The 22574-nt window shown below is 37.4% G+C and overlaps 1 pseudogene; it reads right to left on the reverse strand.

Annotated features, from left to right (window-relative positions):
- Positions 1-21464: 21464 nt before the first annotated feature.
- On the reverse strand, positions 21465-22574 carry LOC114025571 (annotated as a pseudogene).

Here is a 22574-nt window from a genome sequence, read left to right on the forward strand (position 1 = left end):
CCTTCTTCAGGAGGGGTGGAGTTAAAACTTCTAGAGGCAACTAGTACCTGGGGGAATGGGAGGGCATGGACCCAGGGAAGAGAATTTGAGGCAAAGAGGGAAGAGGAGGTAACCAGGGGGGTGCGTATGGATGAATGATGGGCTCTGTAATCTGGGATATGGTGTGTGTGTGTGTGTGTGTGTGTGTGTGTGTGTGTGTATAGGGGCAGTGTCCTACCTAAAAGAATTGGCATTGTTCTGAAAGAAAGGTAGGGAAAAGAGGAATCTGAGGGGCAAACTCTTTGAGGCCGTGGAAGAAACTGCCTAGACGGGAAAGATCAGAATGGATGCCTCAGAAGGTGTGGTTCCTTTAGGAACACAGAAAATAGAGAGACTAGATCATTACAGGGGTCATGAACCAAAAAATGAGGGTCTAGAGTAGATAGAAAGAGAGGATGGACAGTGAGGAGAGTGAGAGAAACCTTGTCTGGAAAGTGGTACAAAAAGAAAAAAGGAAGTTTAAAAGCGAATGAATAATGAATAAGACTAGCCAAAGGGAAAGAAGAGAGAATCTACTTGACTAAAATGAAAAAAGCCAGTGCAGAGAATTAAATAATCAGATAAAAACAGGAAAGAAAAAGGAACTAATAAGAAAAACTTTAAAGAGAAAGGAGCAACAAATCAAGGGAGGGATGAGGGGTAAGGAGGAGAGAGCCACCAGGAACAGGGTCACTTTAAATACAGTAAGCTAATGTAACTAAAGGAACATAGCACTGTGTTTACAACAGAAAAGGGGAAAAAACCTATAACTTTGAAAAATCCCTAATAGAGAAAATAGAGGAAAATACAAATATAATTCCTATAATTTTAAATGTGAATGGATTAAACAATCCAAAAAACAAACAAAAGAGTGACAGGCTGTATTAAAAAAAAAACTAAAACTTTATACTCTATTGCTTATAAGAAACACATTTTTTAAAAACAGACACACAAAATAAAACTAAGATGGATAAAAATTTACTATCAAGTGAATTAAAAAAGCAGGAGTTGAAATTATGCTATCTGACAAAGCAAAAACAAACATTCAAAAATTAAAAAGAGCCAAACACAGAAACTACATTATTCTGAAAGGAATCATAGACAACAAACCAATATCAGTAACAAATTTATATATACCAAGTGCCTCAGCATCCAAATTCACAAAGGAAAAATTAACTACAAGAAGACATAGACAGTAACACAATAGTGACAGGAGACATTAATATCCCTCTGTCAGTTTTGGATAAGTCTAACAGAAAGATAAATAAAAGGAAAAATATGGAAATCAACAAAATGATGGAAAAACTAGAATAAAAGGCCTATGGCGTATTCTAAGTGGGATTTCTTTTCTTTTTCTTATAAATATAAAATTAATATAAAATAAGAAATATATAAATATAAAACAAGAAATATAAAGAAAAAAGAAACAAACAAATACAAAATAAGAAAAGAAAAAAAATTGCCATATACACCCCAGAAAATAAGTGGGGATTCAAAATATAAAGCAATAAATTTCCATTCAAGAAAGCCTATATAATAAATACTACACATTGTGTTCAGAGCTGTCTTTTTTTTTACTTCCTTCTAAGTTTCGTTTTGTTCTCTGTTGTGCACTTTTTACTTCGTTCTTTTTTCCTCTCTTTCTCCCTCCCCTCCTCCAATAAGGCTACAATTAAGCTCAGATCCATACACACACAGACACACACAGACACACACATGTATGTATATGCACATGTATGTATATGTATACATATACATACACACACAAACATCTATATACATAAATATAGACATACATACCCACACCAAATGGGTTTTCAAAAAAATAAAGATATTTCTCAGCACCTATGGAATTTTAACAATAATTGATTCTGCATTAGGACACAGAATTATTGCATACAAATGTAAAAGGGCAGAAATAGTTATTACTTCCTTTACAGATCATAATGCAATAATAGTAATTGGTTAAGAGATCATAAACAAAACACTCAGACCCAAATGGAGACTTAACAATGAAATCCTAAACAGTGATTGGGTTGAAGAACAAATCATAGAAATAATTAACAACTATATAAAAGAAAATGATAATGATGAAACAACATACCAAAATTCCTGGGATGCAGCTAAAGCAGTCCTCAGGGGAAAAATTATACCCTCAAAAACACTAACACATTTTTTTAGAAAGAGAGGATTCATAAACTGCATTTAATAATAAATTATAAACAATAATTATTAAATTAATAATGAATAAAATAAATGTATAATTAATAAAAATGCATTTCAAGAAATTAGAAAGATAACAAATAAATATAGAATAAGCACAAAAGAGAAGATATTGAAATTAGAGGAGAAATAGATAAATTGGAAACAAAAGACTATAGAAATGATAGTTAAAAACTCATTCTTTGAAAAGACTAATAAAATTTATAAAACTTTAGCTAATCTGATTAAAAAGAAGAGGGCAGAAAATCAAATAAATAAAATAGCAAATGTGCAATGTGAAATCACAACAACTAGAAAAAATAAAAAGAATAATCAGAACATATTATGCACAGTTTTTGCTAACAAAACTGAGAACAAAAAAGAAATAGAGGAATACCTTCGAAGATATAAAATACTCAGACTGTTGAAAGACCAGAGATTTTAAATAACCCAATCTCAGAAAAGGAAATAGATCTAGCTATAAAAGAACTACAAAAAACAAAACAAAACAAAAACTCCTGGTCCTGATATATTCACAGGAGAATTTTATCAAACTTTAAGGAACAATTAGTATCCATACTTCACAAATTATTCTCAAAAACTGAGAAAGAAAGCCCCCTAATAGAATCTTTTCCTGAGACAAATATAGTCCCAACACCCAAACCAGGAAAATTACAGGCCAGTATCATTAATGAATATTGACTCAAAATTTTTAAACAAAATCCTGTCAAATAGATTACAGTGATTTATCTAAGAAATCATTGATTATGACCAAATGGAGTTTATACCGAAAAGGCAAGGGTGGTTCAACATTATGAAAATCAACATAACTAATCACAGTAAAAGCAAACATCCAAAAACCACACGATCATCTCAATAGATGCAGAAAAAGCCTTTGACAAAGTACAGCACTCTCTTATTCTAAAAATCATACAAAGTATAGGCATAAAAGGACCTTAAAGGAAGTGCCATGGGGATACATTAGAACTTTTTCTAATAAACATGAGAGTAAAGCAAGGATTTCCACTCTCTCCACCATTATTTGATATAGCTCTTGAAATGCTAGCAACAGCAATAAGACAAGAGAAAGAAATTAAAGGCATAAAGATACATAAAAAGGAAATGAAACTATTCCTATTTGCTGATGATATGATGCTATATTTGGAAATCCTAGGGAATTAGAAAAAATACTAATCGAGATAGTAGCTTCAGCAAAGCTTCAGGTCACAAAATAAACCCTCAACAAAGCTGCATAATGATAACAAAACCCAAGAAGCAAAAATAAACAGGGAAATCCCATTTCAAATAATTACAAAATGCACAAAATATCTGGAGATTGACTGACCATATTACACAAAAGTCTTGTATAGATTCAACTACAAACTACTCCTTAAAAAATAAAGAACAACTTAAACAACTGGAAGAATACTCAGTGTTCATGGCTAGGCCATGCCACTATAATAAAGATGACAATACTACCAGAGTTAATTTACACTTTTAATGCTATACCAAGCAAATTACCAAGGGGATACTTTATGGAACTTGATAAAATAATAACAAAATTCACTTGGAAAAACAAAAGATATAAAATATCAATAGAAATGTTGAAAGGCATAAGAATAAAGGAGAAATAGCACTTTTAAACCTTAGAGTATATTATAAAGCAGCAGTCATCAGAGTTGTCCTGTATGGACTAAAAAAATGGAGAGTTAGATCATTGGAACAGACTAGACAAGGGAGAATCAGAAATAATGGATCTTAATAACTGAGTGTTTGATAAAACGGAAGACATAAATTACTTTAAATATTCCTTATTTGATAAAAACTGCCAGGAAAACTGGAAAGCAGTTTGGCAGAAATTTGACTTAGACAAATACCTTACACTATATTCTATAATACATTCTAAATGAATACATAACCTTAATATTAAAGATCATACTACATAAAAATTATAATAGAATTAGATCATATGCTTCATGGAACTATAGGTGGGAGATAATATTCTTAACCAAACAAGAGATGGAGGCAATTACATAAGATAAAATAGATAATTTGATTACATGAAACTAAAAACTTCTGCACAGACAAAATTAATGGATCTCGGATAAAAATAATGGGAAAAAAATCTTTGTATCAAGTTTCTTTGATAAGAGCTTGATATCCAAGCTATATAAATAATTTATATGTGTCTGTATGTATGTATGCCTAATAACCATTTCCCAACAAATTAGTGGTCAAACAATTTTCAAAAGAAGAATTGCAAAGCATTCACAACCACATGAAAGAATTCCCCAAATCACCACTAATAAGAAAAATGCAAATCAATACAACCCTGAGGTTTCATTTCACACCCTGAAAATTGGCCAAGATGACAAAAATGACGAAAGGCAATAATGGAGGGATTGTGGAATGATAGGAACATGAATATATTGTTGGTAGATCAGTAAAAAAGTTCAACCATTCTGGAAAGTACTTTGGAAGTATGCTAATAAGGTGTCTATAATATCTATATCCTTTAAACCAGAGACTCCATTATGGGGATTATAGCTGAAGGAAGCCATCTATAAGAAAAAAGGGCCCATATACACTGAAATATTTATAGCAACTCTTTTTGTAATTGCAAAGAAAATAAATGCCCATCAATTGAGGAAAAGCTAAATAAATTAGGATACATGTATGTAATGCAATATTGCTATGTTGTAGGAAATGATGCATATAATGAATCCAGAGAAGCATGAAAAGATCTACATGAACTGATACAGAGTGAAGTAAACATAGCCAAGAAAACAATGCACACAGTAACTATTTGTGGGGAAAGAAAAACCACAAATCAAAAAATCAAACATGAATATAATAAAATTATAAAGATCAAGCATGATGCAAATGAAGAAATATGAGGACACTGACAACCCACCCTTTTGTGGAGGTAGGAGGTCCACAGGTGTTTGGGGACTTTTTCAGTGGATCCATTCATTGTGCTGTTTTGTTTTGTTTTGATTTGTTTTTTCTTTAAAAAACATTTTTTGTTCTATAGGATGGCTTTCTGGGGAGAGGAGAAGTGATACTGGGGATAACTATGATGATGTAAGAGACAGAAGTCATCAACAAAAACTTTTTTTTTTTAAAGTGAAGACTTTTTTCCAGTTAGGCATTTTCCTGGACAATTATCCTTACAGGAAGAAATTAGTGGTGGGAGTGGGAAGAAATTTCCATGAGTAGGGCACATAATAAACAATAAAATGAAAGTTAGGAAGCATGGGGCATTTACAAGATTATTAATATGTTTGGCTAGAACATAGATGTAAGATAAGAAAGGTAGAAAATCTTGAATATCAAAATGACAGGTTCAGATTTCCTTTGGCAGTAGACATTGAAGAGATTTCATGAAAAATCACAAAATCTCAGAATTGGAATTGATCTAAAAAGGGGCCAACTTGATCAAACAACACCTAAACAAGAATCCTTCCCACAAAACGTACTCAACAAGTGGTCTTCCAGCTTTCTCTTGAAGACCCACTACCACCTGTGGCAACCCATTCAACTTTTTAGATAGCTCTTATTGCTAGAAAGTTTTTCCTTATGAAACAAGGGACTATGTCCCAGTCCTTATGAAGAGACACAAAGTGCCCCATGTGGAAAAGGATACAGAGCCTATTTCTGGAAGAGTTGAGATGACATGTAAATACAGCTGCCTTGGAGAGATTTTGGAGTATGCCTCGACATTTTGCAACTGGTTCTGGTCTGCTGGGGTTGCATTCAAAAGACTAGGTGATGAAAACCTTGACCTTTCTTTCTTGTTTTTATTCCTCTTTGTGTGACTTCTTGCTGGATGACAGCATCCAGTGATAGACAATGCTGTAAGGGGAAAGGCCTTGGACCTTTTCCCTCTACAGCTGATATGTGATCCATGAATACAGACCTTGGTTCTTTACCTTGAGTTTGTTCTTTCATTTTAGGTGAAGGAAATTGGAAGCTACAATATTGTGAGTTTTGAAAGATCAGGAGAGTAAGCCACCCAAGGTCTCTGAGTTGAATCCATACCAGGCTTTGTAGCTAGCATAACACCAGGAATGCACTGGACTTAGTATTAGAGGTACACATTGCTATAAACTGGAAGTGCTAGATTTTTAGAACCTTAGCAACATTTGATTTCTTTCTAGGAAGACTTCACTCATTTATTCCTTTACACTGTATTTATTTGAGTATCTTCTTCCTCATATGTTCCTGCCTCTCTTCTTTCGGCTCACTACTCTTTCTCCTCCAAATTTGAAGAGGTGGATGGTTGTCAGCAGCAACAAGCAAAAGAGTAGAAACAAAAGGTGATTCTTTTGTTCCTTAGGGAGACTACATCGGCATGGCAACTCAGCAAGATGTTCCCAGGTGAATACCAGAAAATAACTTTCCTTAAAAAAAAAAAAGAGAGAAACACTTTACAATAGCCATTAACTAGTGTCTGCAAGTCTAAAGAAAACTGCTCTTGTCACCTAGGGCCTGTGGGCCAGCAGAGTAAATTGCCAACTATTATCACTGCCCTTTGAAATGCTAATTAGCTCTTCCTCCAAAATTTACTTCTACAGAAAGTCTTTTTTTTGCACAGTACCAGCATATACACTTTTATTTTCAGACTTCCAAGTTTCTATTTGAAATAAAAGTTTGTTTCACCATGAAATTCTTTTTTTTAGGGCAATACTCAATTTTTAATTTTTTCCCTGATATTAATAAATATAGCTTGGTTGGGATTTGTTTTTTTTCTGAAGGCCCAAGGAAAACTGAGGGAAAATGGCTTGGGGAGAAAGGAGATAAATAGCCACATAATTTGATGAAATTTTGTTGAAATGTTTTCCTCATGACGATCTCATATAGCCAGTTGTGTGAGCATTCATTCAATTATACAGATGACGATGATGAGTGTCAGAGACGTTAAAATAACTTGCAGAGTTGGAATTCCAACTCAAATCTCTCCTGACTCCAGATCCAGTGTTCTTTTTATTTGGGTTATTTATGCAGTTACACTATCTTCCTAAGTAAGTGATGCAGATTTTATACTTTGTCACTTTGATAAATCCCTGTCAATACCATCTCCCATGATGCAGACTGTTCCCATCCATGCCTGCTTATCCAGGGCAACTCTTTTTTTTTTAATTAATTAGTATATTTTTAGTTTTCAACATTCACTTCCACAAGATTTTGAGTTCCAAATTTTCTTCTCATCTGTCCCCTCCCCCCACCTCAAGATGGCATGCATTCTGAATACCCCTTCCTTCTATCACACCCACCCCCCTTCTCTTATTCCCTTGCCCTTCTATTTTTCTGTATGGTAGGATGGATTTCTACACCCCATTGCCTGTTTATCTTATTTCCTAGTTGCAGGTAAAAACAATTTTTAATATTCATTTTTAAAACTTTGAGTTCCCAATTCTCTTCCTTCCTCCCTCCCCACCCACCCTCATTGAGAAGACAAGCAATTCAATATAGGTTATACATGTGTAGTCATACAAAACACTTCCATAATAGTCATGTTGTAAAAGACTAATTATATTTCCCTCCATCCTATCCACCCCACATTTATTATATTCTCTCCTTCACATTCAACTCACCCTGTGCCCTCTGTCTCTATGTATATTCCCTCCAACTACCCTAATACTGAGAAAGTCTCATGAATTACAAGTATCATCTTTCTATGTAGGAATGTAAACAGTTTAACTTTAATAAGTCCCTTATGATTTCCCTTTTCTGTTTACCTTTCATGCTTCTCTTGAGTCTTGTATTTGAAAGACAGTTTTCTATTTAGCTCTGATTTTTTTTCATCAAGAATGCTTGAAAGTCCTCTATTTCACTGAATGTCCACTTTTTCCCCTGAAGTTTTGCTGGGTAGGTGATTCTTGGTTATAATCCTAGATCCTTTGACCTTTATAATATCATATTCCAAGTCCTCTGATCCCTTAATGTAGAAGCTGCTAACTCTTGTGTTATCCTGATTGTGTTTCCACAATACTCAAACTGTTTTTTTCTGGCTGCTTGCAATATTTTTTCATTGACCTGGGAACTCTGGAATTTGGCTATAATATTCCTAGGAGTTTTCCTTTGGGGATGTCTTTCAGAAGGTGATCAGTGGATTCTTTCAATTTCTATTTTACCCTCTAGTTCTAGAATATCAGGACAGTTTTCCTTGATAATTTCTTGAAAGATGACATCTAGGTTCTTTTTTTGTTCATGACTTTCAGGTAGTCCAATAATTTTTAAATTATGTCTCCTGGATCTATTCTACAGGTCAGTTGTTTTTCTAATGAGATATTTCACATTGTCTTCTATATTTTTCATTCTTCTGGTTTTGTTTTATAATTTCTTGATTTCTCATAAAGTCATTAGTTTCCACTTGTTCCATTCTAATTTTTAAGGAATAATTTTCTTCAGTGAGCTTTTGGACCTCCTTATCCATTTGGCCAATTCTGCTTTTTAAGGCATTCTTCTCATTGGCTTTTTGGACCTCTTTTGACATTTGGGTTAGTCTATTTTTTAAGGGGTTATTTTCTTCAATATTTTTTGGGTGTCTTTTAGCAGGCTGTTGACTCGTTTTTCATGATTTTCTTGCATTACTCTCATTTCTCTGCCCAATTTTTCCTCTACTTCTCTTACTTATTTTTCAACTTTTTTTTTTTTAGATCTTCCATGACCTGAAACCAATTCATGTTTTTCTTAGAGGCTTTGGATGTAGGAGCTTTGACTTTGTTGTCTTCTTCTGGTTGTATGTTTTGGTCTTCTTTGTCACCAAAATAAGATTTTATAGTCTGATTATTTTTCCACTGTTTGCTCATGTTCCCAGCCAATTACTTGAGTTAAAATCGCTTTGTTAAGGTAGGGGTCTGCTTCCAGTGTGGAGGGTGTACTGTCCCAAGCTTCAGTGGTTTTGTGCAGCTGTTTTCAGAAATACCTCTAGGGATCTGTAAATTTTCAGTTCTTCCAAGGTGGTATGATCAAAGGAGAGGTGTTTACTCCTTTCCTGGCCTGTGCTTTGGTCTATGAGTGACCACAAACACTCTTTTCTGCCTTGAAACTGTGAGGAGGATTCCCTATCCACCACTGCCACAAAGCTCCACCATGCCAGTGCTCCTCCTTGCCCTAGGACTGCTCAGAATGGTGACCCACATCCAAGCATGGGCAAAGCAAGAGAATCCTTCCTCAGCACCAGCAAAGAGATCCCTGCAATCCCCCTCTGATCAGCCACTTGATCCTCCCAGAGTCTATGGACTGAGAGCTGTAGAAGCAGCCACTGCCTCTGGGGTTGTGCCAGGGCTGGGGCCAGACCTCGCTCCTCTCTCACCCAGGTCTGACAGACTTTTCTACTGACCTTCTAAGTTGTCTTTGGCATTTGTGGGTTGAGAAGTCTGGAAACCACCAAAACTACCAGTGATTCAGTCCCCTGAGGCCTGCTCCAGGTTTGCTGCAGCCCCTGTCTTTGTCAGTAAGGCCCATGCTGAACTGCATTCCTCTCCCAGCCCAGTGAAACAGACCTTTCTCACCAACCATCCAGGTTTTCCTGGGCAGGAAATTTGTTTCACTCTGTCTTTTTGTGGGTTCTGCTGCTCTAGAATTTATTTAGAGTCATTTTTCACAGGTTCTTGGAGGAGTTTGGGGGAGAACTCAAACAAGTTACTGCTTTTACTCTGCCATCTTGGCTCTGCCCCCTCACCATGAAATTCTGAAGGATTTTTTGCAAACTTTTAAAGGTTTGCTTAAGGATTTAGGATTAATCTTTTGAATATAAAGGAACTTTTGGGTCATAGCTTTGTAAATTGACAAAGGTACATCTATTGGCTTATAAATTATTATAGGATCTTATTTGTTGTTGTTGTTGTTTTTAAGGGAGAATGGCTGTCTCATTCAATATCATGATACAGCAGATCCTCTGGAGCTCTTCTATTGGAATCAGGAAGACCTCTGAATATAGTCTCAGACACTAGCCATGTCTGACCCTTTGTAATTCATTAAACTCTGTAAGCCTCAGTTTACTTATTTGTAGAACAGGGATAATAATAGCATCTACCTTAGGTGTTTGTGAGAACCATATAAGATAATGTACATGAAGTATTTTTGCAAACGTTAAGTTTTGCCTTACAAAATTGAACTATTATTATTTAGAAACAATTTCACTTTTTGGAATATTTTTTCCCTCCAAATAAAACCCTGTTGAGGAGTCTTAGTATCTTATCTATCCATCTATCTATCTATATACACAAACCACACATACAGGTATACACATATGCATATATATATATATACATACACACATAGATAGATACATACATATATATGCACGTATATGTGTACACACACACACTGATGAATAACTGCAAAAAAAATTGAGAAGTTGGGGAAGGGGAACACTTTAGGGAGAAAGGAACTCAATCATTTAACTATTATACATGCCCTTCAACTCCCCTTTTCAAGACTTTTAGAAGTTCTTTTGTTTTTAAATTTTTTTTAATTTTTTTCCAATGAATAATTTTCTTTCCTTTCCATTTCCTCTCTTTAATTGAACAACAAAAAATGAAAAAGAAAACCCGTGTAACAAACATGCATAGTCAAACAAAACAAGTTCCTTTATTGGCCTTGTACAAAAATGTATATCTCATTTTCCTTTTCAAGTGCAATACCTATCCGGAGTTGGGTAGAATGCTTCATCCTTGGTCCTCTAGAATCTTTTTTTTTAATTACATTTATGAAAAGCCTTTCAAAATTATATTTATTTTTGTTGTCATTGTACAGATTGATCTACTTCTGCTCACTTAACTTTGCATCAGTTCATAAAGGTCTTCCCAATTTCCTCAGAAATTGTACATTTTTTCATTTCTTATGGCATAACAATATACCATTATGTAATAAATGTAATTCCATTACATTTTTAAACCATAATTTGTTTAGCCCCTTTCCAATAGATGGATACTGTTAGTTTTCAATTTTTTTCTACTACAAAAAGAGTTGCAATATTTTTGAACATATGAGTCTTTTCTTTTTCCTTTGATCTTTTTCAGTATATGCCTAGTAGTGGTATTGTTGGTCAAAGTGTACATGCAGAGTTTAGTGACTTCTGGGGCACAGTTCCAAATTGCCTTGCAGAATGGCTGAATCAATTCATAGTTCCACAATAGTGTGCCAGTTTTCCCTCCAGCTCCTCGAACACTTGTCATTTTCTTCTTTTCTCAACTTTGTCAACCAAGAGGTTCTTCTTTGAAGGGACTGAAGTTTCTGGAGGTCACAGTAACCCCAAGGGAAATTTTAAAAAATTTTTTAATTAATTTATTTTGAATTATCAACAATCACTTCCATAAACTTTTGAGTTTTAAATTTTTCTCCCCCTCTGTTCCGCCTCCCTCTCCAAGACAGCGTGCAATCTGATATAGGCTATACATATATATTCCCATTTAACATATTTTCACATTAGTGATGTTGCAGGTAAGAATCAGAATCAATAGGAGGAACCACCAGAAAGAGGAAACAAAACACAACAGAAGAAAAAAAATGGCAAATAGTATGCTTCAATCTGCATTCAAACTCCATAGTTCTTTCTTTGGATGTAGATAGCATTTTCCATCATAAGACCTTTGGAGATGTCTTAGATCCTTGTATTGCTGAGAAGGGTTAAGTCTATCAATATTAGTCGTTGCACAACGTGGCTGTTACTGTGTACAACGTTCTCCTGGTTCTGCTCATTTCACTCAGCATCAGACCAGACAAGTCTTTCCAGCTTTTTCTGAAGTCAGCCTGTTCATCATTTCTTATAGCACAATAGTATTCCATTATATTCATATACCACAACTTGTTCAGCCATTCCCCAACTGATGGGCATTCCCTCAATTTCCAATTCTTTACCACCAAAAAAAGAGCTGCAAAAATATATATGCATGTAGGTCCTTTTCCCATTTGTATGATCTCTCTGGGATATGGCCCTAGAAGTGCTATTGCTCGGTTAAAGGGTATACACATTTTTATAGCCCTTTGGGCATAGTTCCAAATTGCTCTCCAAAATGGTTGGATCATTTTGCAACTCCACCAACAATGTATTAGTGTTCAAAGGAAAAATTCTTGCAGGATTATCAAGCATGTAGGGCTCATCTTTGATAAAGCAATTCAATTCAATGAACATTTATTAAGGGCCTATATGCAATGCACTGTGATAGGTTGAGAGTGTGTGTTGTGTAAAAAGATCAGTAAGATATAGTGCCTATCTTCTAGGAACTTATAGTCTAGTAGGGGAGTACACAAATAACTATAACACAAAATAGAATATAATAAATACATGAGTTAAAAAAAATACTATAATTGATCCAATTAGCTAGAGATAAGAGTGGTGGCTAGGGAAGGCTTCCTGAAGCAGCAACAAAGATACCTAAACTGGGCCTACATTCATTTTTGTGAATGAATTTTTTCCATCAGCAAAAATCCATCTTTTCTCTTCCTCTACCCAACTGAAAAAAGAAAAACAAAGCCCCTGAACTCCTTGGTTTCTTTTCAGTCCCAATGAAAATCCTACCTTCTACAGGAAGTTTTCTCCAGCCCCTCTTAATTCTAATGTCTCCCCTCTTTTAATTATTTTCTTTTCATCCTGTATATAGATTGCTTTGTATATTTTTTGTATGTTGTTTCCCACATTAGGGTGTAAGCTCCTTGAGGGAAGGGACTGTCTTTTGTTTGTTTTTGTATCCCCAGTTGCTTGGAACAATGCCTGGCACATAATAGGCAGTTAATGAATGTTGATTAAAATATGTATAATCAAGCTAAATAAATTTCCACATTGGCCATGTCTTCCCCCACCTCACCCCATCCCCCCCCCCCAAAAAAGAAAAAAAAAAGGCTCATTCTGTACTCTGAGTTCTTCAGCTTTCTACCAAAAAGTGGTGAGCTAGTTTCATTATTAGTGTTATTGAGTCATGATTGGTCATGATACATATTAGAATTCCTAAGTCTTTCAAAATTTTAAAATATTACCGTCATTTACTTGTCTTTTACTTATGCTCATTTCATTCTGCATCAGTCCATAAAAATCTTACCAGGCTTTTCTGAAGCCACCCCCTTTTCTCACAACACAATAGTATTCTATTATCCTTATATACTATAACTTATTCAGCCATGTCCCAGTTGATCAACATCTCTTCAGTTTCTTTGCTACCTCAAAAAGAGTTGTATTTTTGTACATCTTTAGAGTTTGTTTTGTTTAGGACTAATCTTTCCCTTAATGTGCCCTCCCTCTAATTCTCTCTTTCCTTCTTACTAGATCATCTTACTGGATCACTGGAATGTATTTTTGTGCCTGACTCTGTGAATATATTTCTTCCCTCCTTTGAATAGATAGTTCAGTTCAGAATGAGGTTCAAATGTCAGTTTCTCCCTCTATCCTTTCTTCCTTTGTATAGACTTCTACTTGTGCACCCTTATTATGTGAGATAATTTTCTCCAACCTTTCTCTCCCTTTTTTCCCTTAAGAGTATTCCTCTTCCCTCCCTTTCTATTCTTCTTTTAAGAACATCAAGATATAATAGAACCACTCCCAAGTTTTCCGTTCAATTAGGCTCCCTTTATGACCCTTGATGATGATAGGATTCAGAGGAGACACATGCATTGTCTCCCCACATTAAAATGTAAGCAACTTATCCTTCTTTAGTTCCTTCTGATTGTCTGTTGTGTTTATCTTTGAATGTTTCTCTTGATTCCTGTGTTTGAACTTGAAAATTACTATGTAGCTCTGGTCTTTATCTGAGGCAGCTGGGTGGTAGAGTAGATAAGAGTGCTGGGCTCAGGAAGACCTGAGCTCAAATTCAGACACTTACTAGCTATATGACCATGGGCAAAATTGCTTAACCTCTGTTGACTTCTCTTTCCTCAACTGTAAAATAATCACAGCATCAACCTTGCAGGGTTGTTGTAAGGATCAAATGAAATAATAGTTGTAAAATGTTTGGCATACAGTAGGTGCTATATAAATGCTTATTCCCTTTATGGTTCTCCCTCCCCCTTAGGAATGCCTTTAATTTAATCAAAGGGCCATGTTTTCTCCTGTAGGATCATCCTCATTTTTGCTGGGTAAGTTATTCTTGGTTATAAGTCTATTTGACTTGTGGAATGTCATTCTAAACTCTCTTCTATTTTTTGACTGCTAAATCTTGTGTGATCATGACTGTGATTCCTCAGCACTTGAATTCTTTCTGACTGTTTGCAGTACTTTTTCTTTGATTAGAAGCTCTGAATTTTGGCTATAATGCTTCTTGGAGTTTTCATTTGGGGGTTTCTTTCAGGTGGTGACTGGTAGATTCTTTCTATTTTCACATTTCTCTCTGGGTCTAAGAGATCTGGGCAGTTTTCCTTTATGATTTCTTGAAATACATGTAGGCTTTTTTTTGGGGGGGGGTCATAGCCTTTGGTCATTACCTCCAGTGATTCTTGGATTATTTTTCCTTGATCTGTTTTCCAGGTCAGTTGTTTTTGCTATGAAAAACCTTTGAGATATTTTCTTCTACATTTTTCAGTCTTTTGACTTTGTTTTTAATATCTCTTATCTCATGTAATCATTAGCTTCTATTTGGTCCATTCTAATTTTCAGGAAGTTTTTTTGCTTGGGCAAGCTTTTGTATCACTCGGGTCAAGCTGTTAATTCCCTTTCCATTTCTTTCTTCCATAACTCTCATTTCTTTTCTAATTTTGTCCTCTAGCACACTCATTTCATTTATATTAAAAAAAACTCCTTGAATCTTAAAAAAAAATAGCTCAATTAATTTCTTCCAGGAATTCTAGTTTAATTTGTACCCAACTTGTGTTTTTCTTTGAGATTGTGCTAGATGTTTCGGAATCATTCCCTTCTTCTGGGTTTATATCATCTGTCATCATAATAGCTTTTTATGGAGAAATGCTTTTTAAATTTTTATTTATTTAAAATTTTTTTCTCACTCATTCTTCCAGCCTACTTCCTGTCTTTTGATCTGACTCTGGATACTTCTAGAGGGAATATCTGGGCTGGTCCGGCTGTTGCTGTCTTGGGAATATTGAATGTTATGTTATTCCAGAATCTCAGGGACAGTTCAGATTGGGGACCTTATGCTTTCATTGCTCCCAAAACGGTCTGATCCAGGGCAAACTCTGATCACTACAAGGGAAGCTCTGCAAGCTCCTGACCTGAATTTAATTCTCAACAACACACCTTTGGGTTTGCCCTACATGGAGTTTCAGTAGACTGCTGCTGGACTCAGACACTATCAGTCAGCTAGAAAGCTCTACTGTTTGAAAGAAAAAGAACTCTAGGCTCCCTTTCAGTCTGAGTTTGCTGCCCTAGTTATTCTATTGCAGGCTTCGTACTGGGCAGAAGACCCTCCATTCTCTTGGGACCAAGACAGATAGCTGCTGCTTGTTTCTGAACTTGCTTGTCTCAGTACACAACCTAGGGCCTAAACTTGCTCTTTACTCTGGAATGCCAGCCACCCTTCTGCAGGTTCTCTCCTCAGTCTGCCCTGGATCTGGGATCCAAAACTAGGTATTAAGTGAAAGGACTGTCAGTTCGCACCTGTTTCCTGACCATGCATAAATTTGGGCTCCTCTGTGCTGGATCCAGAACCTCCTCTTGCTTTGGTGCACAGCCTCTCCTTGAACTGGAGTTATTTGTTTGGGGTGCCCCCGGATACACCCCATCCTTAGAGTCTGCAAATCTGTAGATTTTTCTGTCTTTCTATGAATACCTGGTTTGGAAGAATGACTGATTTTTTCTTCAATCTCCTGATCAGGATTTAGTCTGGTGTATTTTTTAAATCTGTTGAGAGGAGATCTCACTGTATGTCTCCCAACTATTCAGCCATTTTGGCTTTGCCCTGTCTTTTAAAATACCTACAGAAAATGAGGGTAATTGTACTAGTTCAGAAGGTAGTATAGTCTACAATTATTAAAATTTACATTAGGAACTAGGATATTCTTAAAAGATCTTCAATAGGTCTATGCCTCAGCCTAGTCCTTACATTTTTTAGGGTACAAAACACTCTCATCACAGTACATATGTACAAATGTCAAAATCAATTTAAGCTAAGGACACATTATAAACATTGAAATTTTGTTAATGTTTTAAGTAAAATATGCTTTCATAAAGAAAAGGAAGGAATTCCAGGCAAAAAGGAATAGAGATGGAAAAAAATTGAATATCATGGATAACAGATTTATTTGATGAAGTTGGTGAGATGGGAGAACTTTGTGAAGCAAATAAAAAGTAAGGCAGAAGAGTCTGGAAATCACCAGGAGACACGTTGTAAAATATTTTTTTCAAATACTTAAAAAAATAACAGTTGTGGTATAATGAATTACAACAAAATCTGCTGAAAGGCTATAGGAGGTGCTTAGTTACTTCAAGAAGTACCAAGCACAGCACAATCAATGGGGCTTACTGGAAATTAACTTGGGTTAGGATTTTGACTAGGTTTTAATCCTGTTTCTACTTCCATTTCCCTGTATGTCATGGGGCAATTTCCTTATCTCTTTAGTGTGAATAGAACTTGTACAACATAGTAGAAAGAACTGGATCTGGAGTTAGAGGACCTGGGTTCTACTATTTTACTACCTATGTGAACTTGGCAAGTCACTCCACCTTATTCAGTTTCAGTTTCCTCATCTGAAAAATGAGCTAAGGTCCCCTCCAATTCTAAGTCTTGTGATCTTTTGACCTTACCTCACATTTTGATAAAAACTGTGGTATGGTCTGCAGATCTGTTAATAAGAAAACACATGTCAGACATAAGAAAAATAGAATGTAAAAATGTGTGATGAAATGATCCTGTTTGATTTCTGAGGATTGAGGAGTATGCTAGTAAATGTTTAACAAATGGCTGGGGCCAAGGAGTGACGGGCAGTGAGGGGAACAGACAGGTATTCATCACATTTTTAAGTTTAATGTGCATTATTAACATTTTCTCCATTATTTTAAGTTTAGACAATCAACAAAACAATAAATCAAGCCCTGATTTGTAGCATTTGCCTGATTTCTAAAAACGTTCATGTTGACAGAATGTTAAGGAAGCTGTTGAATCTTTACCTGAAGACAAAATGTCCAGTCTCTCAGCTCTTGTCTCATCACTTCAGTTCAGGCCATGTGAGTGAACTAAGAGAAAGCCTGCCTGGGAGCACAGATTCCAAGCTAGAAAGCAAAGTTGTTGGAGAGAAGTCTGAGCAGTCACGGGCTCCTAGAGGACTGGACCCTGTGGTACATAGCCTGCATAAGGGCAAATGGAAGAGGTAATAACTGGAAAGGACCTAAAGATAATGTATTGAAAGCCTCTTCATTTTATAGGTGAAGTTGTCAGGGAGGTTGTTAGTTGGGAAAGGTCACACAGCAAGGAAGTAATAACAGAGAAGGAATAAACACCCAAGTCTGAGTCCCTCTCTCTTATCTCCACAGCAAGCTGATACCAAAGACCTAAGCATCTGCTTTGAGCCAATTAGAAGTATCTGATTCTGGGACCAGTCAGAAAAGAGGGGACAGGGCAAGGAAAGAGTATGTACAAGTGGGAACTTCCCAGGGACCTCTAGATGAATGAAGTGGCATGAAACCAACACTACAGATGGAGGCAAGGGAAAATGGCATCATAGGCCACAGCAAGGGTCAAGGTGAAGTACACTGAGCACAACCAAACATGATTGGCTGCTTGATAGGACCTACCAATACAACTAAGGGCTAGAAAAGTAGATCTCAGAGGATTTAATATAGTGGTCTACCCTGCCCTCCCCGCCCCCCAAAATACTGAAATGGTACTACTAGAACTGTTAATGGCAAGATTGGGTAGGAGCTGATATGGACTCTCAGTTGGTTTCCTTGCTAAGGATCAGGTTTTGGCTATGAGAACCTGTATAACTTGTGTCAATATTGTTTTCCCTGTAATATTTATTTCTAACACACCAAAGATGAAGTTGTAGCCTTTTTAAGGGCTACAGGGGGAGTTTAGGGGAGAGGGAAGAAGACTTTAGCCTTCTCTTTTCATTAAGTCCTGGGAGTAGCTGAAAGTGATGGTGGAGAAAACCAGCAGGTGGAGCTAGCCAGCTGGGTATTAGCTTGGCTGGCACCAAAGCAGTGTGTGAGGTGGGGTAGCTAATAGAACACATCAACAACAACATGCCAAGTCATAAAAATGGGAGGCAGAAGAAAATTGATACTATCACAAGGTTTAAAAGCCTAAAATGGATCATGGTGAACCTAACCAGTCAGAAGAAAAGACAATTTAAAACAAAGAATTTGATATAAGAAAGCAAAGAAAGGAGAGAGGAAGCTAATGTGTTGGGAACTTGGAATAATTAAGAAACAGAGTAAAACTATTCAAGCAATTTCCGGCACTAATTTTCTTCTTTGTTATGTACATGGTGCCCACTATCAGTTAACAAGCATTTATTAGGAGTCTCCTATGTGTCAGGATAGGTGTAGTGGATAGAATGGTAGGCTTGAAGGTAAGACCAGAGTTTGAATCTTGCCCTAGATGGTTACTATGTGACTGCATAACTCAGTTAACCTTTCTGTGATCATTTCCTCATCTGAAGAATGAGGGGGTTGGACTCCATAGCCTCAAAGGTCCTTTCTAGCCCTAAATCTAGGATTGTTTTGAATGGATGAAAAAGGATTTATTAAATGATTACTTACAATGTGCAAAGTGCAGAGGATATAAACAGTCCCTCTTCTCAAGGATCTTACATTTTAATAGGGGAAGACAACATATATAGGTCTCAGTTGCAAGTCAAATGGAAAGGCCCAATGGTCCTTAGAATGCAATGGTAAAACAGATGCTAACGCACCTTCTTTAATGTCTTTTCCATTGATGAAATTTCTGCTTGTTTTGAACAATTTTGACAGTTTCAAAGAATTTAATGCTGAAAACTCTCTTTGGGGGGGTTTTTAGTGAGGACTTAAGCAACCACAGAAGAAGTTATGTTTCCATAGGGGTTGTTATCTTGAGATGGTAGAGGCAAGGGCTGGAAGCAGGACCTGAGGAAATTGCCATTGATGGGGCTTTTGGGGCTTCTCTATCATTGGCATTCATCAGTTGTTGGTGAAGGTTCCTTCTTTACAGGGACTGCTCCCCTTAATGACTGGGTGAGGCTGGAAGCAGGGTTGGTGCTTCCTCGAATTCTTGGGCACAAGGTTTTGAGCTGTTTTCATGTGCCTCTGAGAGAAGATGGTGGCAGTTGTTTGGTTGACACATGCCACCTGTGTCTCTGTCTTTCTCTTGGGATCCCTTGCTACTTTGAAACATAACAGCTCATGATCCCATTTCTGTTTCAATGGAGCACATCTGTAAACTTTAGGAGCAGCTGATGTTATCGTAACATAAATTATGGTATGATCAGCACAGGGTTTTTTTTTTTAATTTTAATACTTTTTGTGACTTTAAGAAGTCAGGAGATGACAACTGGAAGTTAATTTTAAATTCCAGGTAGACAAGCAGTCAATTGGAAGGAAAAATATCTTTATATCAGATATCTCTAAGAGTCTGATATAACGGCAAAAGCCACTTGACCAATGGATAAGCAGTCTAAAGATATGAACAAACAATTCTCAAAAGAATTGCAAACTTAACCACATTGAAGATTGCTCAAAATCACTAATGAAAAATGCAAATCAAAACAATTCTGAAGTTTTACCTCACGTCTAGCAAAGTGGCAAAGATGATAAAAGACAGGAATGGCCAATGTGGGAAGGTTTGTGCAAAGACAAGGTTACTAATACACTGCTGGGATTGTGAACTAGTATAACCATTCTGGAAAGCCATTTGAATTTTGCTAAGAAAGTGAAAGAAAAGTCTGTTTTTGACCCAGAGATTATGGAATTGGGAAAAAAAATACAATGACAATAATGTTGAATCAAAAACAACAAAAAACTGAGACTGAACACTGTGTCATTAGAATGACCAAGCTTGGTCCCGGAGGTGAGAATGAGTTTCTCCCCCTTCTTTGCTGAGCTGGAAGACTATGCCATGTGGAACACGATTGATCATATGTGCAGATCAGACTTTAGTATATTGGTTAGTTTTCTCTAATAGCTCTTGGTCTCCTTCCCCCCCCCCCCCTTCTTCATTATAAGTAATGGTTCTCTAGATGGAGAAAGGGGAAGGAATATAGTGGCAAATGAAGGTAGTATAAAACCAAAAAGATAGCACACTTAAATTTTTTAAAAAAATATACTAGTCAGTTGACCTGGCAATGGGGGCACTACTATCACAGTGAGGTCTGTGGCTAGAGATGGAGGTGCTCCTCTTCAAACTTATCCATAGATAGATACCATGATGAAAGTAAAAATCCCAAGAGATAATGATAAACCAAATCGGTTTACATTTATGAATTTCAAATATATAGAATCTGTCCTTTATGGAATAAATATACTTAAAGGAAGTGGTTCTTAATTTGGGATCCGTACACTCGGATGGGAAAAAATATATCCTTATTATCACTAATCTCTAATTAAAATTTAGAATTTCCTTCAATGATGATTATTTTTTTTTTTTTAAAGTTAAGAACCTGAGGCAGCTAGGTGGTGCAGCGGATAGAACACTGGCCCTGGAGTCAAAAGGGCCTGAGTTCAAATATGGCCTCAGACCAGACACTTGACACTTACTAGCCATGTGACCTTGGGCAAGTCACTTAACCCCAAATTGTGTAAAAAATAAAAAAGTTAAGAACCTCTGACATAAAGGAATAAAGGGCCATCAAAATTCAGTTGACTGAAAGTAATAATATCACATAAGAAGTCAGTTTATCTGCTTTCACAAAACAATTTTGGGAATGCAAGTCTCTCCAGAATACCAGTCTACCTGCAACCTTTAGCAGGTATGAAAGGAATATGGATAATGTGGCATATGGATGTAATTTTTCACATGTGATATGGAAGTCTATCTCATATCCAGATTATTTTCTTTTTTTTTCCCCAGCTGATGATTTATTGTCATGAATGCAACCATATGAAAACATAAGTTATGAAAAACACAGTCACGATGTCGCCCCTGGGCCTCTCACTCACCCACAGGAGGCAGCAGGGGCTTGGGGGTGGAGGACAGAGGACTGGGGAAAGGGCTATAGGGGGCCCTCAAACCATCAAGCTGGCCCCCTCGGCCCCCAGGGTGGCAGCTGGCTCCCTGGGGTGGGATGGGCTGGCTGAGGCAGGAGACCTAAAGCGGGTGGGCCGGCTGGGCCAGCTGGGGCAGGGGCCCAAAGGAACGGCCCACAGGGCCAGCTCAGCACATTCAGTAGTCGGTGGAGCAGGAGAGCTCACACAACTGGTCTTTGAAGTCCAGGTTGATGGTGAAGTCGAGGTCTCGATTGTTCTTGGCATTGGGCCGCATTCCAATGGTGCCAAAGATCTCCTCGCCCATCTTCACTGTGAGGTAATCCTCCATGTAGAAGACTGTTTGCTTCTAGTGCATGTAAGGGGACTCAGGGCTTATGGCGAAGCCCATGCACTTGTGGCAATGGGTGAACTCAGTGTTAAAGTAGGCGACCAGGGCGTGGACATAGTCATTCCTCTTCACTTGCAGACAGAAAGGGGAGGTGAAGGTCAGGTCGTCCACGCGCACTGTGTAGATGTCCACCTCCTTGATCAAGCAGGCATTGGTCACCAGCTGCTTGGGGCAACCACGTCCATGATAGGCTCCTTAATGGAAACGTCCTTCATGAAGGACATGTCAAAGCCGTAGACGTTCTCCCACCAGTGAATCTTACAGTCTTTGTTCTGCCGGTCCTCGATGGCGGTCACATATAGTGTTGCCTGGTCAGGGAAGATGAGCCCATCGGGGGCCAGCCACTTGTCTCAGGGATGTAAGACAGCGTTGAGCATGGATTCATAGAAGAGGCAGTAACCCATCCACTCACTGATGATCACGTCCACCTTGTCCACGGGCAGCTCCACCTCCTCCACCTCCCCTTTGATGATGGTCACCACGGGGCCAAGTTTGTTGGCCTTGACAATCTTGACGGCGTAGTCTGGGATGCTAGAGCACTCAATCCCAATGACCTTCTGGGCCCTAGCCTTGGCTGCAAACATGGATAGGATGCCGGTGCCCGAGCCCACGTCCAGCACCACCTTGTCCTTGAACAAGTGCCGGTTATGGAATATGGAATTGTGGTAAGTGAGCATCCGTACCTCATCCTTGAGCATCTCCTCATGGATGCAAAAGCAGGCGTTAGGAGTCAAAGTAATAATCCTTGGATGTCATGTCCTCTGCGTTGGGCTTCTCACTGCTCTCGGGCTGTGCACAGGACACTTCTTCAAGTGGAGGCTGAAGGCTCATCCCATTAGCCAAGGTGGCCACAAAACTCTCCATGATGTAGTTCGTGGCCTTGGCTGCTGCCTCCAT

This window comes from Vombatus ursinus, unplaced genomic scaffold (assembly GCF_900497805.2).
Source record: "Vombatus ursinus unplaced genomic scaffold, bare-nosed wombat genome assembly UNPS02014832.1, whole genome shotgun sequence".
Taxonomy (NCBI): Eukaryota; Metazoa; Chordata; class Mammalia; order Diprotodontia; family Vombatidae; genus Vombatus; species Vombatus ursinus.